The 25593-nt window shown below is 36.7% G+C and overlaps 1 protein-coding gene across 2 annotated transcripts in view; it reads left to right on the forward strand.

The window, feature by feature from the left end:
* WDR33 (WD repeat domain 33) overlaps window positions 1-25593 on the forward strand; it is a 102084-nt gene that overhangs the window by 55939 nt on the left and 20552 nt on the right. The gene's annotated exons all lie outside the window — the stretch shown is intronic.

Genomic DNA, 25593 nt, shown 5'->3' on the forward strand with positions numbered 1-25593 from the left:
TTCCTATATATTTTTAGTTGTCCAATTAATTTCTTTCTATTTTTAGTAGAGATGGGGTCTCACTCTTGCTCAGGCTGGTTTCGAACACCTGAGCTCAAACAATCCGCCCGCCTCGGCCTCCCAGAGAGCTAGGATTACAGGCGTGAGCCACCGCGCCTGGCCCAGTACCCAGTTTTAATGTTCTTTCTCTAGGCCCTGAATATTAAATACCAATTTGGTGTTATTAATATTTTAGAATCTTTTTCATAATGATTGAATCAGATCATTTCATTTAGTTTGCAGAAATTTATGCATACTGTTCCATTTATTTCATTTATTTTTGAGAATAGTTTTATGGTTTTAATGTGCCATGCAAATATAAATTCCTAAGGCTCTTCTGGGTGAAAATAAAATGTTTATTAAAACAAATTTTTTAAGAGTATTTACTAGGCATTTAATTCAGTTTATTAAATTCCAGAGAAATCATTAAATCAGCTACTATATAATACCTTAACTTTTAAAATTATTATAACTGTTTTAAATGTAATTATTTATTTATTTTTATTTTATTTTATTTTTTTGAGACAGTCTCACTCTGACCATAGAGCATAGTGGCATCATCATACTTTACTGCAAGCTCAAACTCTTGGGCTCAAGAGATCCTCCTGCCTCAGCCTCCCAGGTATCTGGGACTACAGGCGTGTACCACCATGCCCAGTTAATAGTTTTCTATTTTTTGTAGAGATGAGGTCTCTTGCTCAGGCTGATCTCGAACTCAGGGCCTCAAATGATCCTCCTGCCTTGCCCTCCCAAAGTGCTAGGATTACAAGCATGAGCCACTGTGCCTGGCCCCTAAATGTAATTTTTTCTTTATATTTTGACTTTTTTTTTACATATCTCTTTTCCCACATAGAGAAATAATATGATACTTTTTAATTTTAATTTTGTTTAGAGACAAGGTCTCTGTCACCCAGGATGGAGTGTAGTGGCATGATCAAAGCTCACTACAGCCTCAAACTCTTGGGCTCAAGTGATCCTCCTGTCTCGGCCTCCCGAGTAGTTTGGACTGTAGGTGTGTGTCACTATGCCCCACTAAGTTTTCTTTTTTGTAGAGACGGGGTCTCTCTGTGTTGCTCAGGCTGCTCAAACTCTTGGCCTCAAGCAATCTTCCTGCCTTAGCCTCCCAAAGTTCTGGGACTACAAGTGTTAGCCACTGAACCCGGCCAGCTGACACATTTTTGATTTAAGAAGCAGATATTAGAAACGAAAACCCATGAAGTGATAGGTATTTGAAAGTCTTAGCATGGTGGAGGAAAATTTCAGTCTTGACCAGGCGGTACACTTAGGACTGCGGTCATTGTAAAGGTTAAGTTTTGGCGCAGTTATTGAGGTCTGGTCTTCAAAGAGAAAGTAGTCAACGCTGGTATTTCCTTCATCATTATTTTAGAATCACGTATGGGTTAAACATGTGCTAAACATTACCAGGCAATAAATCTATATTTCCAAAATTAAAAAAAATTTTTTAAAAGAGATATACAGGTTTACTTCTAATACCCTAATACAAATGTAGGTTAAAGCTAATAAACCTGTTTTAAAATGGAGCTTATGAATATTTAACCTATTATTCCCCAAAATATCTGTTAATACCTAATTTCCCACATGATCTTAGGGAGACCACATTTCCTTTTTCTACTGTGTGTTACGCAGACATTACATTTTATAAATATTTTTTATTTTAACAAGCCTTTAAACATTTTTTTAAAAAATTGGTTCTTGTTATATTGAAGTTCATGGTTTTGACCTGTGTGATGGTTTCCAAAGATGAGTTTAAATTGTAGCTCCTGCTTCTTAAGTAACCAGGTTTTCATGATGCATAAAAAGTATGGTAATAGCCTAACTAACAAGAGAAATCGGACTGCAGTGTGTGCAACACTGTGCAACATGGATAGAGGGCAGTGAGGGTGAAAATTACCTGTCTCTCACCCAAAACTCCCACACAGTGCAGATTTCCTCAAAAATGATGTGCTTTTGAAGACAGTGACTTTTATGTTTGCAGTCTCAGACTGAAGCTCCAGACATCTTCCAGGGCCCTGAAGGAAACAGTACGAACTTGGGCAGCTGGCACATACTTACCCCATGTCCCTAGAACCTAGACATGAAAATCTTCCAGTTTTATCTAGAAGGTGGGAAATAGGTGGGTTTTTTCCATAGGCTTTTTAAAAAGCTGATTTTATAGTTGATAAAAACATGTTTTCTGTCCTTTTTAGGGGGGCAGAGAGGACCTTTTTGATTATCATTCCCTTCAAGTTCTCAAAGACTGCTAGTTTTTAACTTTTATGGTAAACATATAAATAGATTAGTTTTAAAATATGTATTTTTTTGGCCAGGTGCGGTGGCTCATGCCTGTAATCCTAGCACTCTGGGAGGCCGAGGCAGGAAGATCACTTGAGGGCAGGAGTTCAAGACCAGCCTGAGCAAGAGTGAGACCCTGTCTCTACTAAAAATACAAAAAATTAGCAGGGCGTGGTGGCATGCACCTGTAGTCCCAGCTACTCAGAAGGCCGAGGCAAGAGGATTGCTTGAATCCAGGAGTTTTGAGGTTGCTGTGAGCTAGGCTGATGCCATGACACTCTAGCCCAGATGACAGAGTGAGACACTGTCCAAAAAGAAATACATATTTATAAAATGCTTACTTAGTGTCTATGGTAGATTTGTTTGTGTTAAAGAAACTTGTTATTTATGCTGAATTTGCATGTTTGGTTTTTGTACTCTGGATGTGATTAATACTTACAGAAATAACATTCAACTGCCAAGTGGGAGATTCTGCACATTAAAAAAAATATTTCGGTGAAAGAGCACATATGAAAATCTTCATTTCCTTCTCACAGCTAACTAATTTATTATCCGGATATTCCAGTAGTTAAGGTGAGCACTTTTGTTGCCAAAAAAGTTGCCCTCTTTCATTTTTTCCTTAGATCTTTAGCTTTATTATTGTTGAGCATTTTCCTGGAGGCCTTGTTTTAAAATACCTCTAAACCTGGGTGTAGCCTGGATACTTGGACATGCCTCCAATTGGAATGAGCCTTGATTAACTCCTGCTCATTCTGGTAATCAACTTGGCTAGATAGGCTTCTCCTATGCCTTAACAGTTTTCTTTACGATCATCAGTCATGCTTTCTACTTTATCTGAACCATTCAAAACATTTTAGTATGGTCTTGACATCAAAAGCAAAATGGAAGAAATCTTATACCAAAGTCATCCAAAGCTGCCCTCCCTGTGAATTTAGATGTATGTTAATAAGCCATGTTTTAGAGTCATTTTGTAAGCCTAGAACATTTTAGTCTATTTTCATTCTGCTGTTTTCACAATTGTGAATGCCCTTCAGCCAAAGACCAGCACGTGTAGTTGAACAAGTTGGATTTATTACTCCTTGCCACAAAGAACATAGGAAACCACGGGATGTCTCAGTAAGAGGGTGTTAGAATCTGTTGCAGAATTTGGATTTTGGATAATTTGGGAGAGGGTCTAAGGAAGTAGGGGCTTGCTCTGGATTGGTTGCTGTCAGAAAGTGGAAGCAGTGTTTTGATTGGGTTTCAATCTTACAGGGAGGACAGACTAGAAAGAAGAAATAGTTGTCACTGATTTCATAAGAGATAGATGTTTCGTATTTTGTGAGTTGTCCAGTGACCTCCTTTTGTCTCACTTTGTCATGATCTCAGAATGACTACATTTGATGTAAATGTTTAATGAGATTGTCCAACAGAAGAACAAAATGGTTAAGCTATAAATGTCAAATCAGTTTATAATAATATTGAAACTTAGCTCTGAACATCAGATTAATTCTCAGAGATCTGTGGCTGCTTTTTTTTTTTTATTTCTCAAAGCATTCAAATCCAACTAGCCTTTACTATTTAGGGAGGTCAGGATTAAGTAGCAGTGACATGCAGGTAAAGGTTGGAACAAGCTGCAGTTGACGCCAGCAGTTACATTTTTACAAAAACAAAGCAACTGGGAAGCATTTGGTGGCATATTAACCAGCGTGTGCCATTTTTCAGCTGGCTATACGAAGTAGTGGGTGAAATATGAGTATGTTCTTTTTAAGAAATAAGATAAGTTAGTTTTCCTGCATTCATCTCTCTTAGGGATCCTAGGGTTTACGCCAGTAAATTTAGTGTCTAGTTTTTAGTGCTTCAGGAATTGTTTCTTTACACCTGGTAAGAGTCAACTGCTCATTTTCTATGTGGTATATGTTAATACAGAGCAGTGGGTATCAAAGAAATTTTAAAGATTTTGAAGACTTACTATCTATTAAATATAACAAACTATAATGTAAAATTCCTTATGAAATGTCATTTACCTTAGGCAAAGAAAGAACCACGTTTTTAAAAGCTCTACTCTCCAGCTTAGTTATGTGCATCAAAGATCACTGAATAGATCTTTGTGTTTATTCATTTATTCAGATAATTCCGGTGTCCTGCGAGCCAGGTGAGGCACTGAATGTAGGGGATGGGGTTGATCACTCCTATCTTCATGAGCAGTGCAGATGACTACTGGGGCCATTGGTTTTGGAGTATCACTGCGTGTGTGCGTGTGCACGCATGTGTGTGTGTAAGACAGAGTCTTGTTCTGTCACCTCAGCCGGAGTGCAGTAGCATCATCACAGCTTGCTGCAACCTCAAACTCCTGGGGTCAAGCGATCCTCCTGCCTCAGCTTCTAGAGTAGCTGGGACTACAGGTGTGTGCCACCATGCCTGGCTAATTTTTTTTCTATTTTTAGTAGAGTCTGGGTATTCCTCTTGCTCAGGCTGGTCTGGAACTCCTGCCCTCAAGCAATCCTCCTACCTCCGTCCCCCAGAGTGCTAAGATTACAGGCGTGAGCCACCTTGTCTGGTCCGGAGTATCACTTTTAATAGTATCTTAATTTCACATAACATATTCTAAAATTAAGAACTGCATTATTAAATTATAGTACAGAGAATAACATTCCTATGACTAATGAGGTAATTTTTGTAGTTTTTGTGACTTTAAAAGTGGTAACTATTTTTAAAATCAGATACTTATTGAGCTCATGCAAATCTGGAGACATCTTTAAAACGTGGAGGTCTTCAGAATAAAATTTGTCTTCTAGTAAACTCCGAGATAAGCTTTTTCTGTTGTATATTCACCTTGAATAATATTGAGGTTATTCTCCTTAACATTGAATCCTTTCATAATTTGGTAAAAACTGAATTAGTTTTAAAACTAGAAAAGTTAGGTTTGTGTTAATAGTTAAGACCGAACATAAGTTTTTTTATTAAAAGTCTAGGGCACATTTGGGGAGTGTCACATGATTGGGGAATTCAACATGTCTGGCTCCATTAGGCAAGCAAGACACATAGGTAGAACCAACTTCTTGAAGTAGTACCACTAGTTCTGCCATTGGTGTGTACAATTTTCCTGTAGAAATAAATACTGTCATCACGTTTTGTCATTGAAATCTTCATGCCTTCTTTTATGATAGCTTTGAATGTTTACGAAGAAAGATAAATGCAAAAGCTTTCACATTTTGGTTCTTTCAGGAGTACAGCCTTAACATATTTTTGATTTGGACCAAACAAGGGATGAAAACTTTTCAGAGTAAGATTTTTCTCCTAAAAACTATTCCACACAGAAATATTTGTTCATTTTAGGTTTTGTGAGACTGATGTGCTGCCTGCTGTGCTTAAGAAGGCACTCATTGGAGGTTTTAAACACTGTATAACGAGCTATCATTTAGCTTTTATTTACTAAATACAGTCCATAATTTTGCATGGAGAAGGCATTAGGATATTCTAGAGTTATCACAGATTTCAGGATTGGTAGGGGCATGATTAAATAACCCTTTGTGTCCATGTCTAAATTATGCCACACAGATGTAGCATAGATGCTAGGATTCATCTTGATATAATGTGGCCACACAGATAGGTGGTATATTTTGCATTTTGAAACTAAATCTGTTTGGGCAGAAAACCACTTTTGTGGTCCCCACAAAACTCATGGTTCTATTAATATCATCTACTATAGTAAGTACATTTACATTTATGTCGTCTTCTAAGCATCCACTTACCAAAAGGATTGATGTAGAATAGTACCAGTTTACTGTGTCTTTTCATAGTCAATGATGAGTGCAAGTCTGTTTGTAATAAGTCGTCTTGTTTTCTATGAAAAGTGAGGGATAGACTCCTGTATGTTGTTACTTTTAAAATTTAATGATAGAAAAATATAGTATAATTACTGTTTATGATGATTAAGTGACAGGGAAGAAGAAGCTATTATATTGTTGAACCTCTTCTCTAGAAGCTCCAAAATTCTGGGTATAATCATAGTTTCTACTTGGGGCAATCTTCATTTTCCTCTGGGGAGCTTTAAATATGACTCATCTGAGAGTCAACAGGTCTAGCTTCGAATCCTAACTCTGCCACTGGGGAAGTCAGTCTTTCTCAGCTTGTGTTTCCTTGTCTGTAAAGTGGGGCTAATGATACCTACCTCACAGGGCTGTTGTGAGGGCTGCAGCCCTACATATAAAGAAGAAAGCTCTCCCACAATTGAGGGTGAAGCAAATGTTTGTTGCTTAAGTCATATATGTCAAGGAAAGATGCTAAAAGGCAAGGTGGGAGTAAAGAAAACACATACTTTAGTTAATTTGAATTAAGAGAAAGTCGGAATTGATTAGGAAAGGCATTAAAGGGTTAATTTAAGGGAGGAGATTATTGGATGAAGAGTTGGGATGGGAGATGATTATCCTATTTTCAGTAGTTATTCTTAGGTTTTGAAGTGTCATTGATAAACTTGTATTGTAAGCCACATTTAAATAAATAACATTATATCGAAATGGAACTATGACTTATTTTTTAAAGCTTTATTTACATAAGTCCTCATACTTTACTTCCACTGTCATCTCAGAACCACAAGAGTGCCGGAAGGCAATCCTTCACTCCCAGCGTTCCCCATGTTCTGGCCCCGAAGTTCTCTTATTTGCCTTTGCTTGCTTGCTTACTTGTTTGATTTTTGAATGAATAATATATTTGAATCTTTCCTGAGAACCACCAGCTGCCTTTTTTTTAATTTCAAAATATTAAGTGGGTACAGATGGTTTTGGTTACATGTATCATTTCGTAATGCTTGAGTCATGGCTATAAGGGTGCCCATCACCCAAATAGTGTTCATTGTACCTGTTAGGTAGGTTTTTGCCCCTCCCCTTTTCTCCCCTCCCTGCTTGTTTTCTGCTAAGTTTTACATTCTTCTGTGCACATGTGTGCTCACCGGTTAGTTCCAGTTTAATAGCAAGTACATGTGGTGTTTATTTTTCCATTCTTGGGATACTTCACTTAGGATAACCCACCAGCTGCTGTTTTTGAATTCTAGTTAGATATAGTCATATTTGATAAGTGTAGGATATGAGTTATTCTATAGATTTATAGCAGAATATTCTTTCCATTGCTATGTTTTACTAGGTTTACAATATCTTGAAAAAATATAAAAGGCAAAAATGATATATCTTTGTGGTATGAGTTGTTTATTTGGACATTTTTAATAGCCACTTTAAGTTGGATCAAAGTCTATAACCAGCACTTTGGTCGCATTGTAAGACCTCATTTAATCTAATTTTCTTCAGTCTTTGATTTTCTTTGTTACTGATTTGTAAAAATGAGTAGTGAAAGAAAAATCATTCTTTAAGCATAGTTAAGGTTGTTCACTTTGCCACATTGCTTTGATTTTCCGTTCAGGCCACCGGCAGAAGATGAGAAGTACCAACCAGAAACTGGGAACTTTGTGGTCCCACATATCCCAACATCCCATTGGTCCCACAGAGCACAGAGAGGCAGTTCTGCTATAGATACCTGGTTAACCAGCATTCTGTCTCTGGGAAGCATTGATAGCACAATTAAATGATTTCTGTGTCCTTGACTGACAAAAGAAATGTATAAGCTCCAGTCAAACATACACACAGTTGTGTTCTTCAGAATACAACCACTGTGCCAACTGAAGCCCACTGTCAGTATGTATTTTAAAGAAGTGTTCCCACTAGTTAAAATGGCTTTACTTTGATCCTTTCACATCTTGTCCGTGATGGGGAAGATGACAGTTGATGAATATAAAGGCAGGCTGACTGCATAACAATTACTGGCTTAGGTGGGGATCTCACATGCAACCTGGCTTCATCTTCAGCGCCATTCCCTAACCAACCAAGCCGAAGACAAAATGCAACACTGAGATGCATTTTTCACCAGTCATGCATGGCGACAGGTATATTCTGTGTATGGCATAGAAGTAAGAATTGGAGACAGTTGTAAGGTAACACACATTCACATTGTGCCATGTGGAAGGCTGAAATCTGTTGGGTGCATCAGTGTTGGGGGGGAATGGAGGGGCGGAAAGGTAAGGAAAGATTTGAGTAGAATTAATGTAGAAGTTGTTTTTCTTGAGAATTTCCCACTTTTTACAAAGGTAATAAAAATTCATAAAAAGTTCAAACAATTAGAAGTAAAAAGTCAACATCTTCCCCTCCTCTTTCCCAGTCTCACATCCAGAGGTAAGCACTATTCTATTAATAATTTGGTGTGTATCTTTCTAGAATTTCTATACATAAATAAAAAGATACTTTAAAAAATTACTATATGTAAGGGGATTATACTACATGTATTCTTTTGCTATTTGCTTTTCTCACTACACGATATATAGTTATTTTCCATATCATCACTCCCCCAGTCATTTCGACTGCATGTGTATGCCATGATTTATTTAGTATTTAACCATTCCCCATTAATAGGCATTTAGAATTTGCAAGAAGATTTTGCTAAGACAGAGTTTTGCACTAAGCTTCCTTGTACCTTTATATTTGTGTCCATGCATGTAAATTTTCCTTTAGGATAGACTCCTGACAATAAACTGGATGAATCCGAGGGTATGAACACTTAAACTTTTTTGGAGGATGTCCTCACTGTTCAGAAAGTCATTAATGAGTTTAAGAAAGTTGTTGTGGTCTTGCCAAACTCTGAAGATAATACAGGATAAACATTTTAGGAAATCTCCAACATTTAAATTTTTACCTTATTTTAAAAAATCATATGCACACGTTAAAATCTTTTCACTGACACCATAGAGTGATGGAATTTGAAATACAAAGATCTGTCATTACTTTACCTCTCTCCAGAGGTAATTTCTTAAAATTAATTTGTTTTTATTTACCATCAGAATTTTAAATAATATATTTCTTGGTATATCTGCCTGACACAGTGTCTTTTTACTTTCTGTCATGAAAGATGAGAAACTTAGTGTACTTACACCACCAGCCATTCTTCTGCCTCCTGGTTTTTCTCATAATGAATTGTATTGTTTTGATTTTTTTTTTTTTTTTATGGCTTTAATGTTCTTAAACCTTCATTTTTGGGGGGCCCACCAACTTTAGGCAATATTCCTTGGCTCGCCACTAAGTTACAGAAGGAAATCTATGCCCCTCAGCATTTTTTCACTTCTCTTCCTTTTATTTCTCTGTTCTATATATAGTCAAGGCTTTTAAACCATTTTTTTTTTTTTTTTTTTTTTTTGAGACAGAGTCTCACTCTGTTGCCCTGGCTAGAGTGCCGTGGCGTCATCCTAGCTCACAGCAACCTCAAACTCCTGGCCTCAAGCAATCCTTCTGCCTCAGCCTCCCGAGTAGCTGGGACTACAGACATGCGCCACCATGCCTGGCTAATTTTTTCTATATATTTTTAGTTGTCCGATTAATTTCTTTCTATTTTTAGTAGAGACGGGGTCTCGCTCTTGCTCAGGCTGGTTTCGAACTCCTGAGCTCAAACAATCCGCCCACCTCGGCCTCCCAGAGTGCTAGGATTACAGGCGTGAGCCACTGTGCCGGCCTAAACCATTTTTATTATCTTCATCAGCTACAATTATTTTCTATTCTATTTTAAAACTCTAAAAGATGAAAACCAAAAAATAGCATTCCTAGTATGAATGATATTTCTACTATTGATACATTTCTAGTATTGATCATAGAAACAAGTAGTATAATCAAGCCTTAGAGAAGGAATGATACCCTATAATTATTATCTTCAGGAAAAAAAAAATAAGAAAAGGAATGATAATCACGTGGCAGTTAAAAAAAAAAGTTCTGCTTGAAGAATGATTAAGATCAAAGTAACATTCTGTTTTCTTAAATCCATTGTCCTATGAACTACTGAAAATAATGCCATAGTTTAGTTTGCTTTAGTTTTTCTTGAAATTTCTAGTTTTTCTTAATATCACTAAACTCTTTATCATAGCCAATTTTTAGGTTTTTAATTTTGCAGTTTGAATAAATTGATTTTGTTTTCATTTTTTAAGGCATTCTTTTACGTCCACTCATTTTTTTCAGTTGAATACATTTTCAAAAATTTTTTTCAGAAACAGAGCTTGGGAGGTAAATTTCAAAATTTCTTGTGTCTGGAAAGGTCTTTAATTTGCCATTGAACATAATTCATAGTTTGGGTTATGAATACTTGGTTTGAAATCCTCTTCACTCAGAATTTTGAAGGCCTCCATTATCTTCTGTCAGTTTTGCTGATAAGAAGTAAGATGTGATTCTGATTCTCATTATTTTGTGTGTATCCTGTTTTTCCTCTCTGGATGTTTTAAAAGTCATCTGGTTTTCTTCATGAACTTTTTCTTTTTTTTTACTGTGGGTATAGGTGTAGATATTTTGAACTTCATCTTTCTTTGCACACTTTAATCTGCAACCTCATCTTTATTCCATTCAAAGGGTTTTTCTATCTTTGATTATTGTTTCCATTGTCTGGGCTTGTTTTATGGGATTCTTAGTAGATGAATGTTGGGCCATTTGAAGCTATCTTGTATTACTTTTTTCTTTCAGAGTTTATGTTTCTGTCCATAAAATAGATTTCTGTTTTTCTTTCAGAATACTAAATTAGTGTTCAATCATGCCCAATCTGTTATTCAGCCTTTCTGATGGAATTTTTAGTTTTGTCAACTCCTTGTTTAATTTCCAAGAACCCCTAGTGGTTCTCTAATCTTTTTCATAGTGGCCTGTTTTGTTTTTTGTTTGTTTTTAATGAAATACCCCTTAACACTTTTAGCATAGTAATTGAGGTGTTTATATGTTGTTTGGTTTGATCTATTCCTGTTTGTTTTCCCTAATGTCACTTAATCTGTTTCTTTTTCCTGGTCTTTCTCTTTCCTGCTGTTTGAAATTTTTCTCAAAGGTCAGGTCATCCTTGCCTGGCCAAATATTTGAATAGTGGTTTGTATTGGTTAGTAGAAGTCATTGTCTTGCTTTTTTTTTTTTTTTTTTTTTTTTTTTTGTCCACTTACCTAAAAGCCTCCTTGCCTGGATGGGAGACCTCACTGTGGACTTGTGTGTATGTGTGTGTGTGTCTGGGAGTCTAGGTGGTTAGGACTTCTTGGAGGAAACAGGCTACTGCCATAATTGCCAAAGTAAGTGGGCTGTGTTCTGAGATTGAGTGCTTACATTTATTCCACTCTTTACCCTCTCTCTCCCTCCCTTCCTCTTTCTCTTTCTCCTCCTCTTCCTTCTTTCCATCTTCAGGTTCGTAGTGTGACATTTCCACAAACTTTGTGCTGCTTTACTCTCCATCCTCAACTCCCACTCTAGGGTTTCTTTCCAGACTTAATTTTGCTTTCTTTACAAAGCAGTTGTCTGCATGTAGCAAAGGGCAGCTGTTCCACATACACAGGGAGTCAGAAGGGGCCACATGGGCTAATTGCCCCTTCACTGCCCTCATTACTTCATCACAACCTTTGTCATTATCTGTCTGTGAGTTCAGAGTCCTTCTTAGGCCTGATAGCTGTAGCCTTCTGTGTGTTTCTGGTTTCATTTTTCTTTGCTGTGGTTCGTTCATTCATCAGTCTGTGCCCATCTATTTTAGAGAATGCCCACATTTTGAAGTCTTTTCAAATTTTCCTAAAATTTGTGGTCAAGTTGTATCAGTCTTGGGAAATGAATGCATCCTTTGCACTCTTTTGAAGTAATTTAGGAAGGGGCTGGCATACATCATTTCATTTAGTACTAAAATCATGATTTTATTCCAAGGCACAATTGCCTTTTCACACTAGTGACCTTGAAACAATTTCCCTTACCTCCCTCCTGTTATTCTCCCTACTTCCATCATTTGTACATTTTTAAAGAAATCTTACATATTAAATGTTTAATCATATATTTGAAGCTTAAAATAGTCCATGGCATTCGGGGATTTAGAGGTTAGTGATCAATTAAAATAACTGAGAGACATTTGAGCTAAACCTAGCATTTTTCCTGTAGGTTTTTCTCCCCCTAAAATGAGTTAATATTCTTTAAAAATAGAGAAAATGCAGAGAGATTCATCAGACATTTACACCATAAATAAAGAATAATTGGTGTCATCTTGTCAGTATTGGAGATAGCATTTTAGTCTAGTGGAATCAGTTATATCAGAAGTATTATCTGTCTTAGTTACTGAAAACATAGTTATAATGAAGGTAATGGTGGTCTGCCATTTTAGGTTTTCCATTTCTTTTTTTTTTTAAGACAGAGTCTCACTGTGTTGCCCTGGCTAGAGTGCCGTGGCGTCATCCTAGCTCACAGCAACCTCAAACTCCTGGGCTCAAGCAATCCTTCTGCCTCAGCCTCCCGAGTAGCTGGGACTACAAGCATGCGCCACCATGCCCAGCTAATTTTTTCTATATATTTTTAGTTGTCCGATTAATTTCTTTCTGTTTTTAGTAGAAATGGAGTCTTGCTCATGCTCAGGCTGGTTTCGAACTCCTGAGCTCAAACAATCCGCCCGCCTCGGCCTCCCAGAGTACTAGGATTACAGGTGTGAGCCACCGTGCCCGGCTTAGGTTTTCCATTTCTGAGAGAGAAATGGTGCTACATCAAATCTGGTATTTGAGTTGGTCGTTGGTAATCAGAACTCTGTGTTCTTTTTTCAGGGGTCATTTGAAAACTGAAATTTGGCAGTCCTGTACAAAAGTTTCACTTCGGGGAAGTACTCTCAAATCAAGCCATTTTCTGCTTCCCCATATTCTATTCATAGTAGTAACAGTTTTTGCTAGATAACTAAATCTGTATGAAAGTATCCCCGTGGTCAACTTTTTCAGGGCTGAGATTGGATCAAAATGAAAGCTTTTATTCATTGAGTGTTCAAAATATATGCTAGGCATGGTGCTAAGTGCTGCAAGTATTTCATTTAATTCCTAAAACAACCCAATAATTGAGTAATAATCTCCATTTTACACATGACAATATTAAGACTCAGCAAGGGTAAAGTAAATTACATAAGGTCATAACTAGTAAGTGACATCTGAGGTTTAAATAGATCTGGTTTATTCAAAATTTTTTTTTTTTTTTTTTTTGAGACAGAGTCTCGTTTTGTTGCCCTGGCTAGAGTGAGTGCCGTGGCGTCAGCCTAGCTCACAGCAACCTCAAACTCCTGGGCTCAAGCAATCCTTCAGCCTCAGCCTCCCGAGTAGCTGGGACTACAAGCATGCGCCACCATGCCCGGCTAATTTTTTCTATATATTTTTAGTTGTCTGATTAATTTCTTTCTATTTTTAGTAGAGACGGGGTCTCGCTCTTGCTCAGGCTGGTTTCGAACTCCTGAGCTCAAACAATCCGCCCACCTCGGCCTCCCAGAGTGCTAGGATTACAGGCGTGAGCCACCGCGCCCGGCCTATTCAAAATTTTTTATTAGCTGTTACATAGCATATGAGCACTGAACAAAGTACCTATTTGAATTAAATTATATTTAATGTATCCTTTTGTTGATTCCAAATATGCTCCTATTGGACAAAGCTAATTGCATCTCTTGGTTATTCCCTTTTTTTTTTTTTTTTGTTAAATAGGGACAGGGTTGTGCTCTGTCACCCAGGCTGGAGTGCAGTGGCGTGATCATAGCTCACTGCAACCTCGAACTCCTGGGCTCAGGCAATTCTCCTGCCTGAGCCTCCCAAGTAGCTGGGACTACAGGTTTGCACCACCGTGCTCAGCTTTTTAAAATTTTGTTTCTTGTAGAGGTGGGATCTTGCTATGTTGCCTAGGCTGGTCTCGAACACCTGGACTCAAGCAATCTTCCTGCCTCAGCCTCTCAAAGTGTTGGGATTACAGATGCGTGCCACCATGCCTGAATTATTTTGTTTTTTAAACAATGTGTATAGATCTGTTTTTTGCTCTCTGAGCTTTCTATCATTTATTCATTTATGCATCCAATAAAGAACAAGAAGATGGCAGATTTTAAACACTTCCACAAGGAAATACCGGTATTGTTTATGTTAAGTTTAATTTGAACTGGTTTGGATTTTCCTAATAAGCATTACTTGGTTTCCACATTTCTGGAATTGTAAGTCTTTTTTTCCCTTAGATTTGTGAGCAAAAATTTTAAAGTTCTTATCTGTATTTTGTGCTTACGTTTATAACAAACAAGACTTTGGCGAGGTAGAAAATTCTAGATTCAAAGGTTTCCCCCCACACACACACTTCAGCACTTCCAAGGTTTTGTTCCTCTATCTTCTTTCAGCCAGTGTGTTGTTGAGAAGTTTTATGGTATGTTGTGGAGTGTACCTCAGCTGGGATTTATCTGATTTTCTCATGATTAGACTTGAGGTTGTAGGTTTTGGGAAGGAAGATCACAGAGGTAAAGTGCCATTTTCCTCACATCGTGTCAAGGGTTTGTGCTGTCTGCGTGACTTGATGTTGACCTTGATCTTCTGCTTGAGATGAAGTTTGTCAGATTTCTCCAACGTAAGGCTCCTCTTTTTCCCTCCCTTTTCTTACTACATTCTTTGGAGTGAAATCATAGCACACAGCCGACGCTTAAGGGGTGGAGTACTAGTAATAACACTACCTCTTCAAGGTAGAGTATTTGGAATTCTTATGCATGAGAGATTTGACTCTTCTCCCTCACCTATTTATTCAGTTATTTATATCAGTATCACTATGGACTTTATAGGTAGTTATTTTATTAGATTTTTTTTTTTTTGAGACAGAGTCTTACTCTGTCACACTGGGTAGAGTGCAGTGGCGTCATCATAGCTCACAGCAACCTCAAACTCCTAGGCTCAAGTGATCCTCCTGTCTCAGCCTCCCGAGTAGCTGGGACTACAGGTGTGGGTCATGATGCCTGGCTAATTTTTTTATTTTTAGTAGAGATGGAGTCTCGCTTTTGATCAGGCTGGTCTCAAACTCCTGAGCTCAAGCAGTCCTCCCCCTCAGCCTCCCAGAGTGCTAGGATTACAGGTGTCAGCCACTGCCCTCAGCCCCAGAATGTTTTTAATATGATAGAAATTAATATAACCAGCTCCCAGTTGAGGTTTTCTCAGTTATATTTTTGCTTTGAAGTAATTGGAAATGGAGATAATTATCAAGATCCTGTTGGAGCATATGTCATCTCAGATTACTCATGTATAGAAAAAAATCTTAGTAATAGCTTGAAATTACACTGTCACCTAGGGATCGTGTGATAGGCGCCCCCAGCAGTATTTAGGGATTCACGTAACCTTGTTCTGGTAGAGGAACATATCATCGCCACCATTGTGACTTCCTGTTCTTCCAAGAGGTGAGTAGCAGTAGGTGGACAAGATTATAGGGAGGCACATTAACCAAAAATGTGTGCATGTGCCTAAGAAGAGTGTGGAAAAACACGGATTCCAAGTACGGTTGATGCTGTGGGCAATGATTACCATGGGGTTAATTACGTCTACTTTGACCAAGATTATTGGTTGCTTTTATGTTTCTAAATTTTCAGTTAACAAAAAAAGTATCCTTAGTCTAGCCAACTAAAAGTGAACCAGTTCACCTTTTTACCTTGCTTTCAAAAGGAAGGCCTATCCTAGAAGATCTCCAGAAATATCATTGAAAACCCTTTGTTTTCCTTCTTGGTTCTGCTTTTTCTTTCCTTATTTCAGATGTGGCTAAAGGCCCATTTTTGTGCCCCTCCGTGGTCTCCTCCTTCCTCAGAGGTGTCCAGTCTCCTGAATTGACAGACAACATAATAAGCTAGTGTTTCAGTCATGGCTTCTTTTCATTCTTGGACCGGGTTATCTGCTAGCACTGATAACTCTGTTATTAATGAAGCATAGGTATTATTTCTGGTAGTCTTGGTATTGCCAGACTCCCATCAATCTGATAAATGTTTTTTTTTTTTACATTTTTCTGGTTTTTGAAGTGATGACTATATACTTCTTTTCTTGACTACTCTGTATATTGTTATTGAATTATAAATGTTTGCAGAAATGTTACTAGAGAACATTTGACTGTTGAATTATATGCTCACAAACATGCGCACACACACCAGTGCACCCTTTCTTATGAAGGATTTTCCTGCTGCTTTCTGCATGTTTTTGGGACACCAGTATCTCCCATCTCAGACAAATGGCTGAAGTGCTTTATAATACTGATGTTAACATCAAAGAATTGGAAGAATACAACAGCAGTAAGGTTGAAGAATATTTGGTGGTTGCATTCCTGTAAGCATCTTTAATGCATACCTTCCAAAAGAACCTTTAAAAAAAAAAAAAAAGACTTAAATTTTAGAAAAGCCCACAAAGGGGAATTTGCCAGTTGGCACAAAGCAACACACTGCAAAATTGCTTCTTTCTGGTTATTACTGAAGAATATAGAGAATTGACACACATTCTATACACCCTCAGGCAATGTTTTGGAAAAATATTGTAGATCGTGCAATTGTATCAATCACCTGATTTCTTCCATTTCATAATCCTCAAGGTTTTTCTAAATATAGTCTTTAAACTTGACTCAAATGGCAATTGTGCTCTTCCCTGCTTACACCCTTCCCCCACTTTTACTGTATAAAAGTTTAACAGCAGTCTGATGTATAAGTTTCTGCAAAACTTATGCCTGTGTTTTTATTTGACTAAAAAGTTATATATTTCATCATACATTCATAAGATTTGTGCACTTTGATGCCAGAAATAATTAGTTACATGGCATTAATCTTATGAGTTGTATGCTTAATTTCAATTTCTTCCATGTGAATACCTTGTTGGTACAAATCAGTAGAAACCATTTTACCTGCATATGCAAATTAAATGTGTGACTTAAGTAGGGATTGGCAAATTTGTGGTGCACCTATCTCCTTACTCCTTATCCCATTTGAATTTGCAGTGTTATGTTTGTGTATCGGTCACTCTTCTGACACCGTACATTTCAAAATACTACAACTTGAAAACCACTTCTGTGCTGCCACTCAGTCCTAGTTAAATCCTTACATTTTGCCGTACTTAGTTGTGAATTTTTAATAAAGAAGTACACATCACAGGTATGGTTAGGAGGCCCTTTTGGTGCCCTTCCAAAGTCTTCTCCTCCTTCCCCAGAGGAATCCATCCTCCTGAGTTGAGGTTCATCATTGCCAGACAACAGAATTAGCTAGTGTTTCAAGTTTCCCATAATCTGTCTTCTGATGGACTTGGAAGTGTTCTGAGAAAAGAAGACTCATAATCAAATCCCCCCACAGATTTGTAATATGTATATATTACAAGGACTGAAGGCTTTCAAGCATGGAAAGAAACTTGTCCATTTTAAAATTCAGCATTGCTCAATCTATTTGACCACGGAACCCCTTCACCCGCAATTCTGTGCCATTGCTTGGAACATAACATTGTAAAAACACTGCCTAGAGGTGTACCCTTCCCAGAATTAACTTTCCATTTAATTCGATAGTTTTTTGTTAATGTAACTTTCTAGATTTGGATAACAAAGATGCTAATAGTAATCATTCTCAGTTGATGTTGACTGTTGGATCATGGTGAAAATAATTTTGCATAAAAGGAGGGTAAAATGCTAATAAACCGTATATTCATTGACTAGCGCACAAGTTACTTATGCTTCTTTAATTTTTTAAATTCTTAAGTCCTCTGATCTAATGAAGTATCTGGCTGTGGACCATGGCTTCTCATACCCTTTGTCTTAAACTGATCTGTTTACATTTTATGTTATTGTGGCTAGAAGTAGCCTGAGTTTGTTGTTAATGTTTAACACATTTTCTTGAGTAACAGTTCTACTGTTAATATTGTACAAGATGGTACTTGAATTCTTTGTTTGCCTTTTTTCTTCCTGTATTAGAAAACCTTGGTGCCTTGTGGAAGTTATGTATAAAAGAAATTTTTCGTAAGATTTGTTCACAAAATGGCCTGATCCAGGAATAATAAAATGGGAAAATGGATACTATTTCTGACCTTCTAATAAAACTCATTGTATATTGGTTTTCAGACTGTTCACCAAGCCTTGGGATCCTATGCACTGTCTTAAGGCAGAGCTATATACCTGTGTGGGATGACAGGTTCCTTAGGATCCTATGAGGCTGTCTTCAGGTGAGGTGGAGGAGGGGTGAAGTCCTGAGAAAAATGCCCAGGAGCACAAAGTTTACATCCAATTTCACAAAAACAAAACAAAACAAAAACACCTTCTTCCCTTACTGGTTTCTAACCTTCACTGCACTACACCTTACGGTTCTGGGATAGGAAATTATGAACAGAAAATGCTCCACTATCCACAAAAGTAAGTCTAGACTATCTTTTCACCAAATATCTAAAGCTTAAAACATTTATCATGTTATTCTCAGAATTTTAGGGTTTATTAAGGAGTCTCTGCGTTGCTTTTCTAGAATCTCTTCTATTTTTAACACATTGAGCATTTTTTTCATTACTTAGGAAAATTATCTTGTTTGCATTTTGCACCTTGCTATTTCAAGCGTGGTTATGTAGCATATTCTTAAAGGGGGGGAGGGATTTTTCTGTTTTTATTTTGTGGAGAAAGGTCTCTAAAACTGCATTAGTTTCTTTTTTTAGCTTAATTTCAATCTTGATCCAAAAAACTTTTTTATTCTAAGTATTAATTTTCTTAAAAAGTTATTATTCCAGCACTATGTAATCCTACAAATACTCCCCCAATGTAAACAGTCCTCATTTTGTTTGGTGATCACGTATTTCAGAGGTTGAGTGCCCATAGTAGGAGCCCAATAGATGTTGGTATCATGCACACTTATTTTGAAGTAATGAATGAGTGGAAGAGTACACGAATGTGTGAAAGAATGATCAAGTGGAAAAAGTGAAGTCATTTACTTCCTGTTTGGTATAAATTTTAGTGCATTAATAGTGGTTGCTTTCTGCAAATAATTATGACGAAATAATAAGTTGAACATTATTTCTGGCATATTAAACACAAGTTAATCCACAAAGCGATGTTACCTGCGTCCAAGAGATGCTAATTGTGTCACTATTAATTTAGCTAGGATCCTGAGAGAATATTTAGCAAGATGATTTAGCTAGCTAAGAAATGATTCAGAATTCATTGCCATCAAGGCTTAACCTCTAAAAAATAACTCTGTTATGGATGGGTTAATTCAGAATTTATTTTGGTGGAATTAGGTTGCCATATTTCTTTATTCTTAACAAGACCCTTGTCTTGAGAATCGATCCGATTACTTGTTAGATAGTTAGAAGTAATTGTTATGTATTTATTTTTAGATTTTTTTCCCTAAATTATTTTCTTGTATAGTTCTGAGATACGGAAAGGAGTGCAGAAGTTGTCACATACAGGCTCCTCAGTTAGTTGAGAAAGTGAAAGTTGATTCAGGATTGAAACCAAACAAAAGGAACTATTCTGTCACTTCATTTGGATATTTAGTGAGATGAAGAGAGGATTGGATCAGGAGGAAGAAAGTCTGGGCCACCTCCCACCACTGCTTAAACCATTTAGGCCTCAGTGTTCTCATCTGTAAAAATTATAGGGCTGGATAATTTTGCAGTCTTCCCTAGCTCTAGTGTCATTTAAAGATAAATTTTTGTTATTGCTGTTAATTGTGCAACTGAGATAGTGAATAAAAATAATACGATTATGGAAATTTAAAGGGAAACTTTAAGGCCAATTGTCCAATAGGACTTTTTGTGATGATGGAAATGTTCTATATCTATCCTGTCCAATATGGTAGCCACTAGTCACATGTGACTATTGAGCACTTGAAATGTTGCTAATATGACTGAGGAACTAAAATTTTAACTTTAACAAATTTAAGTAGCCACATCTGCAGGTTAAATTCTTAAGTATTTGTGTTCAAAGGGAATTCCACACACAGATCTGTGACAGTCTTGCTCTTTATAGTAATTTACAACTGGAATCTCTTAATTTTAGAATTTTGCAATTGCATGTCCTAGTTTCACTATTGGTATCTTCAAGCATATTCTGTGTTTCCAGTTGTAGTCAAGTAGGATAAGATGCTTTGACCTTTCCCAGTGATTCTGGACTCTTTACTTGGTCACCATGAGCCTGTGTTACTGGTTTCTTAAAAGCTCTGCCATCGAACTGAGGATTGTGTGTGTCCACCGCAGTCCACCTCTAGACTTCTATCAGTCCCCTGTGGGGCCACACTTTGTGCCTGTGATAGGCTTTGTAGTGTCTGGAGCAGGGTTGATGTTGTCCAGACATTTATCTTCATTTTTTAGGGGCTTGATTCTGAGAAGTATAATTAAATGCTACTTTAAAAAATAGTCTTCTGTTTGTTAGCAAGAAAATTTTAGTCTTAAAAACTTTAGCCATTAGCGGTATGTTTTTAGTATGACAACTAGGCTATAAAATCTGTTACCACCTGAATTTTCCATTAAGTCTGTATTAACTGCTTCAGCATTACAAATACTACATTCTTGGAGTTTCCACGTTTGAGAATCACAAAGATCTTTGAATAATTGTATCTTGAAATTCTGCATCGTCAGAAATGAATGATCAAATTTAGTGTCGAGGTGTTCTTTAGGAATAATGTTGGAAATTAACAAGTTGTGTGTTTTTTCTATGAAATAGTAATTTATGTAAGATAAAGTTTTTATATATGGCTTGCCAATTCACAAAATCCATAATATCCTTGAAACTTAATTCCACCATGCTGTGTCTGACTGTATCAGTGACAAGCTGCACCCCTGCTGAGGATCTCGAGCACATCTTCCTGGGACCACAGCGCTGGTTAGTTCTGTACTGGCAAATGAAGGCACTAATTGATATCGATTATTCCCTTGAGTTTTGAATAGAGGTAAACAAAAAGCAGTTGCTATTAAATACAGTAATAAAAACACATGTTAAGAAACGTCAAGGACTATAGAAGAATAAATGCTGCCTTATTCCCATACCGTTTCTTCCTAAGCAATTACTAGCTTAAATTTTCTTTTATACATATGGAGCCGTATTATACTTTGCTTTTTCTGCCTATATTTTTTTAAAAGGCTTATTGAGGTATAATTTACATAAGGTTACATTCACCCTTTTAAGATGTACAATTCCATGAATTTTGACAAATATATACACAGTAACCAAGATAGAGAACATTTCCAACACCCCAAAAGTCCCTCATTCTTCCTCAGTTTTAACAGCTGGATTATCTTCAATTATATGGATTTCCCTTAATTTTCCTGAATAACACCTCATTGATTCACATTTAGGTTGTTTCCTGGTCTTGGCAATTTAAACTAGGTGCAGTAAATATCTTTGTGTATAAAATCTTGGTATGCTTTTGCAATCCCAGGGTAAAATTCCTAGCAGAGGATTTACAGGATCAAAGGCTGTGTGCCTTTAAGATTGTGATAGATACAATCACAGGGACTCCCCCAAAAGTTGCGCTCATTTACTTTCCATCCAATTACAGATGAGAGTGCCTGTTACTCTCTTATGAACTTTGGGTGTCACCAAATTTAACGTTTGCTAATTTGATAGGTAAAACATTACCTAGCAAAGTAACTTGCATTTAATGGTATTTTTTTCATATTATAAAGCATACTAAAAAAGTACACACACAAACACATACACACACACACAATCTAACCCATATTATTCTTAAAACTACAATGTCACACTTGAGGAAATGTGAATAGAAAAACTTCATCTTTGTTTCCACTATCCCAGTATAATTTCCATTTCCTGCTTATCCGTATCCACACTGTCACAACCATACACACATTTTTTGTAATCATTCTTACAACATATGTATAGTTTGTGTGTGTGTTTTGTTTGCTTTTTAGCGCACATTACTTCACGAGCTTTTTTCTTTGTTTCCAAAATTTTCATTTTAAAGTTGTATGATTCTTCTACTTTCGGGCTGTGGCAAAATTCATTCAATCATTCCACTTCTAAAATTTGTTTCCAGTTTTTCACTATTATGAACAAGGCTTCAAATACTATCTTTTACATATAAAAGTTTTTAAAAATCCTCTTAAATTATTTTCTTAGGATAAATTTCTACTAGTCATATTCTTCTGGGTCTAAATGTATAAACATTGACAAGAGAGGGTAGAATTTTATCATTTGAAATAGTTTTTGTCACATCAGTGAAAATTCAGTAACTTTTTCTCCCTAAAGAAGAAAGTAGTTGCATATCAGTTTTCTTCTGTGCCCACTTAATCTATTTATTTTTCTTCTTTTTCACTTTTTAAAAAACTTATAAGAATGATGAATGCTGCTTATAAAGATTTCACACCCACTTTCTAGAGGAAATCTGTTACTTAGTAAATTTAGTGAATTTTTTTTCTCAGTAGATCATTCATGTGTTTCAAACAATATACAATGAAAAGTCTTCTTACCCTGGTCCCCTCAGCTACCTAATTTCCCTTCTTGGAGGCAGTTAATATTATCAGATTTTTATGTATTCTTTCAGACATATTTAATGCATTTTCGAGCAAATATATGTGTGCACAGTGTGCATGTATATGTATGTGTCCCTTTTCAAGCCACATATGTTAGATGCTGCACATACTTTTTTTAAACATTTTCTTAGGTAACTTTTATTTATTTGTATTTAATTTTTTTAAAGTAGATAATACATGCACATGGTTCAAAAGTAAAATAATGTAAAGCCTAAAAAGTGTCTCTTCCTGTCCCAGTTCTCTGTTTAGTACCATCCTTCAGTGAGTCTTTATGTATATAGAAGCAAACAGGAAGTTAGATGTTCTTGGTTTTTCCCCTCTGGTAACTCTTAAACTGACTGTTTCATGTCTAAAAAGGCCAGTCCTTAAAAGCAGAGGCTCTGGGGCCAGCTCCCTGCATTCAGATCGCTCTTCTGCCACGCTGCAGTAGTGTGATCCTGGACAAGTTCTTTAGCTTATGCTTTGTGATTTTCATATACTTTGCTTAGAATAGTGCTGTATATATGTGTTTGCTAGTATCATTACTTTTATTGAGAATAACCAATAAAATAAAATCCAGCAATTAGTACCAGTCAGTTTGATTTATATTCGTGATGTGTATGGATATGGGTAAATTCATGGGATTCCTCACTGCTTGAATTTTACTTAAATAAATTTTAGAGAACTTCAGAAAACAGAATTAAAGCAGCTGAAGTATATTTTGTTGGTCCTTCTTTATGGGTTGATAGTTTTTTGCTTTTCATATACTTTAAAGTAAGCAAATATATTTTAAAACTAAACAAATACTTTCTCTCTGTGTATTAAAAGTATACCCAAGAAGTTGAGGGTAGAGATGGCTCCTAAGAATATGAACTTTTTTGCATAGTGCATTATAATTTAAAGCTACTCGTATGCATTTTCCATAAACTCAAATTTGATTGGTTGTAATTCGTACATCGCTACACATAAGTTTATTTTTAGGTGACAGTGGCCTGAAGTTTTTAAATTCCTTGGCCACATCTATTTAGGGTCAAATCATTAATTAAAGTTTCTTAAGGCAAGCAAGGGGCTAAAGGGACTGAAATGTAATTATATTTCACTTGTTCCATCTTCAGTTATTTTTCTTTTCTTTTTTTTTTTTTGAGGCACGGTCTTTCTCTCTTGCCCAGGCTACAGTGCAGTGGCGTCATTATAGCTCACTGCAACCTCAAACTCCTGGATTTAAGCAGTCCTCCCGCCTCAGCCTCCCCAGTAGCTGGGACTACAGGCGCACACCACCACGACAGGCTAATTTTTTCTATTTTCAGTAGAGCCAGGGGGGCGTCTCGCTCTTGCTCAGGCTGGTCTCGAACTCCTGACCTCAAGCAGTCCTCACACCTCGGCCTCCCTGAGTGCTAGGGTTACAGACATGAGCCACTGAGCCTGGCCGTCAGTTAATTTTCTTAATAAAAGACAAAGCAACAGCAAAACCTCACTTCCCCTTTCCCACCCTCAGATCCCAGTTACAAAATATGTTTGTTGTAGAAAATATAAAAACATAGAAAAACATGGAGAAAGAAGGATCACCTTAGTACCCTCCCCCGTCAGCTTAATATTTCTGGTAACAGTTTGGTGTCTTGACTTCTTGCTTTTTTTTCTGTATTTAGATATGCTCACGCAGTCATTCATGCTATTGATTTGTTTACTTTTTACAGTGATGGTACACACTGATTGATATATTTTTTATTTTACTTAATTTTTTAAATTAATTATTTTTTTTTTTTACTTTTTATTTTTTTTAGTAGAGACAGGGTCTTGCTTTTGCTCAGTCTGGTCTCGAACTCCTGACCTCAAGTGATCTTCCCACCTTGGCCCCCCTAGAGTGGTAGGATTGCAGGTGTGAGCCACAGCGCCCAGCCCTGATTGGTGTATTTTTTAAAAAATAAACTTAGTATCATGGGCACTTTAATCATGTCATTAAATCATTTATAGGATTATTTATAATAGGTGCAGCATATTCCTTTGAGTACATATGCTATACTGTAATTTGTAATGTATTTGTGTCTTATTCAGAGGCACTTATTAAAAATAGTAAATTGCATCAGTAAATATCCTTGTAGACAAATTTTTTTGGATACCCATTATTTCCTTATGATACAATCTGGGACATGAGATTATTGGATTATGGGAGACACACTTTTCACGCTTTTAGTACATAACTGCCAAATTGTTCTCTGGAGAATTATTATCCCCCTACGTGCTTGCCAGCGTGGGGTATTGTGTTGGGTTAAGCCCACACCCATTTGAGATGCGAATTTCTCCCCTTCTGAACTATACAAGTCACTTCCAAGGCTTCTACACCATTTCTTCCTTCTCTACTTTTGTCTGTGTTCTTCTGTATCCTTTCTTTTTTCCACCTCAGAATTTCACAGAAGCTGGATTTGATCCAGGTTAGAGAACGAAGCTACTTCAAATGCTCTGCCTCACTCCTCACCTGTTTCTTAGTGCATTTGCTATGTGAAATATTTGATTCTGGGGACTCTGTACAGCACCCAGTTTTTCAAAAATCATACCTATTTCAGTTTTGTAAATTCTGATTTTCATATTTGTCCTTTTTTGTAGTTAATGTATTACATTTGCGAAGCGACCTCATGCCTTAGCATAGTGGTTGAGTGAACTAACCATCTCTGGAATGCTGCAGACCAGGTTGAGATCCCCACTCTTGTTGTTGGCTAGCTGTGGAATCTGGGATGTTATTTAACCCCTCCAGTCCTTCTGTTTCTTCACTTGTAAAATGAGATAATGCTAATACTTCACTCAGGATTTTGTGAGGAGTTAAAAAGGTGATTGTTATAAATACTCAGTCACTTCCTTATATATACTAAACACTCAATAGGGTAGCTTTTATTATGATCTCATCTGATTATCACAACGTGTGAATCAAGCAGGTATTGTTTTTCTCCTGCTTTTCAGTAAACAGGAGTGGAAAGCTGGAATACTTTACC

The sequence above is a fragment of the Propithecus coquereli genome, unplaced genomic scaffold (genome assembly GCF_000956105.1).
Source record: "Propithecus coquereli isolate 6110/MARCELLA unplaced genomic scaffold, Pcoq_1.0 Scaffold307, whole genome shotgun sequence".
NCBI classification, from domain to species: Eukaryota; Metazoa; Chordata; class Mammalia; order Primates; family Indriidae; genus Propithecus; species Propithecus coquereli.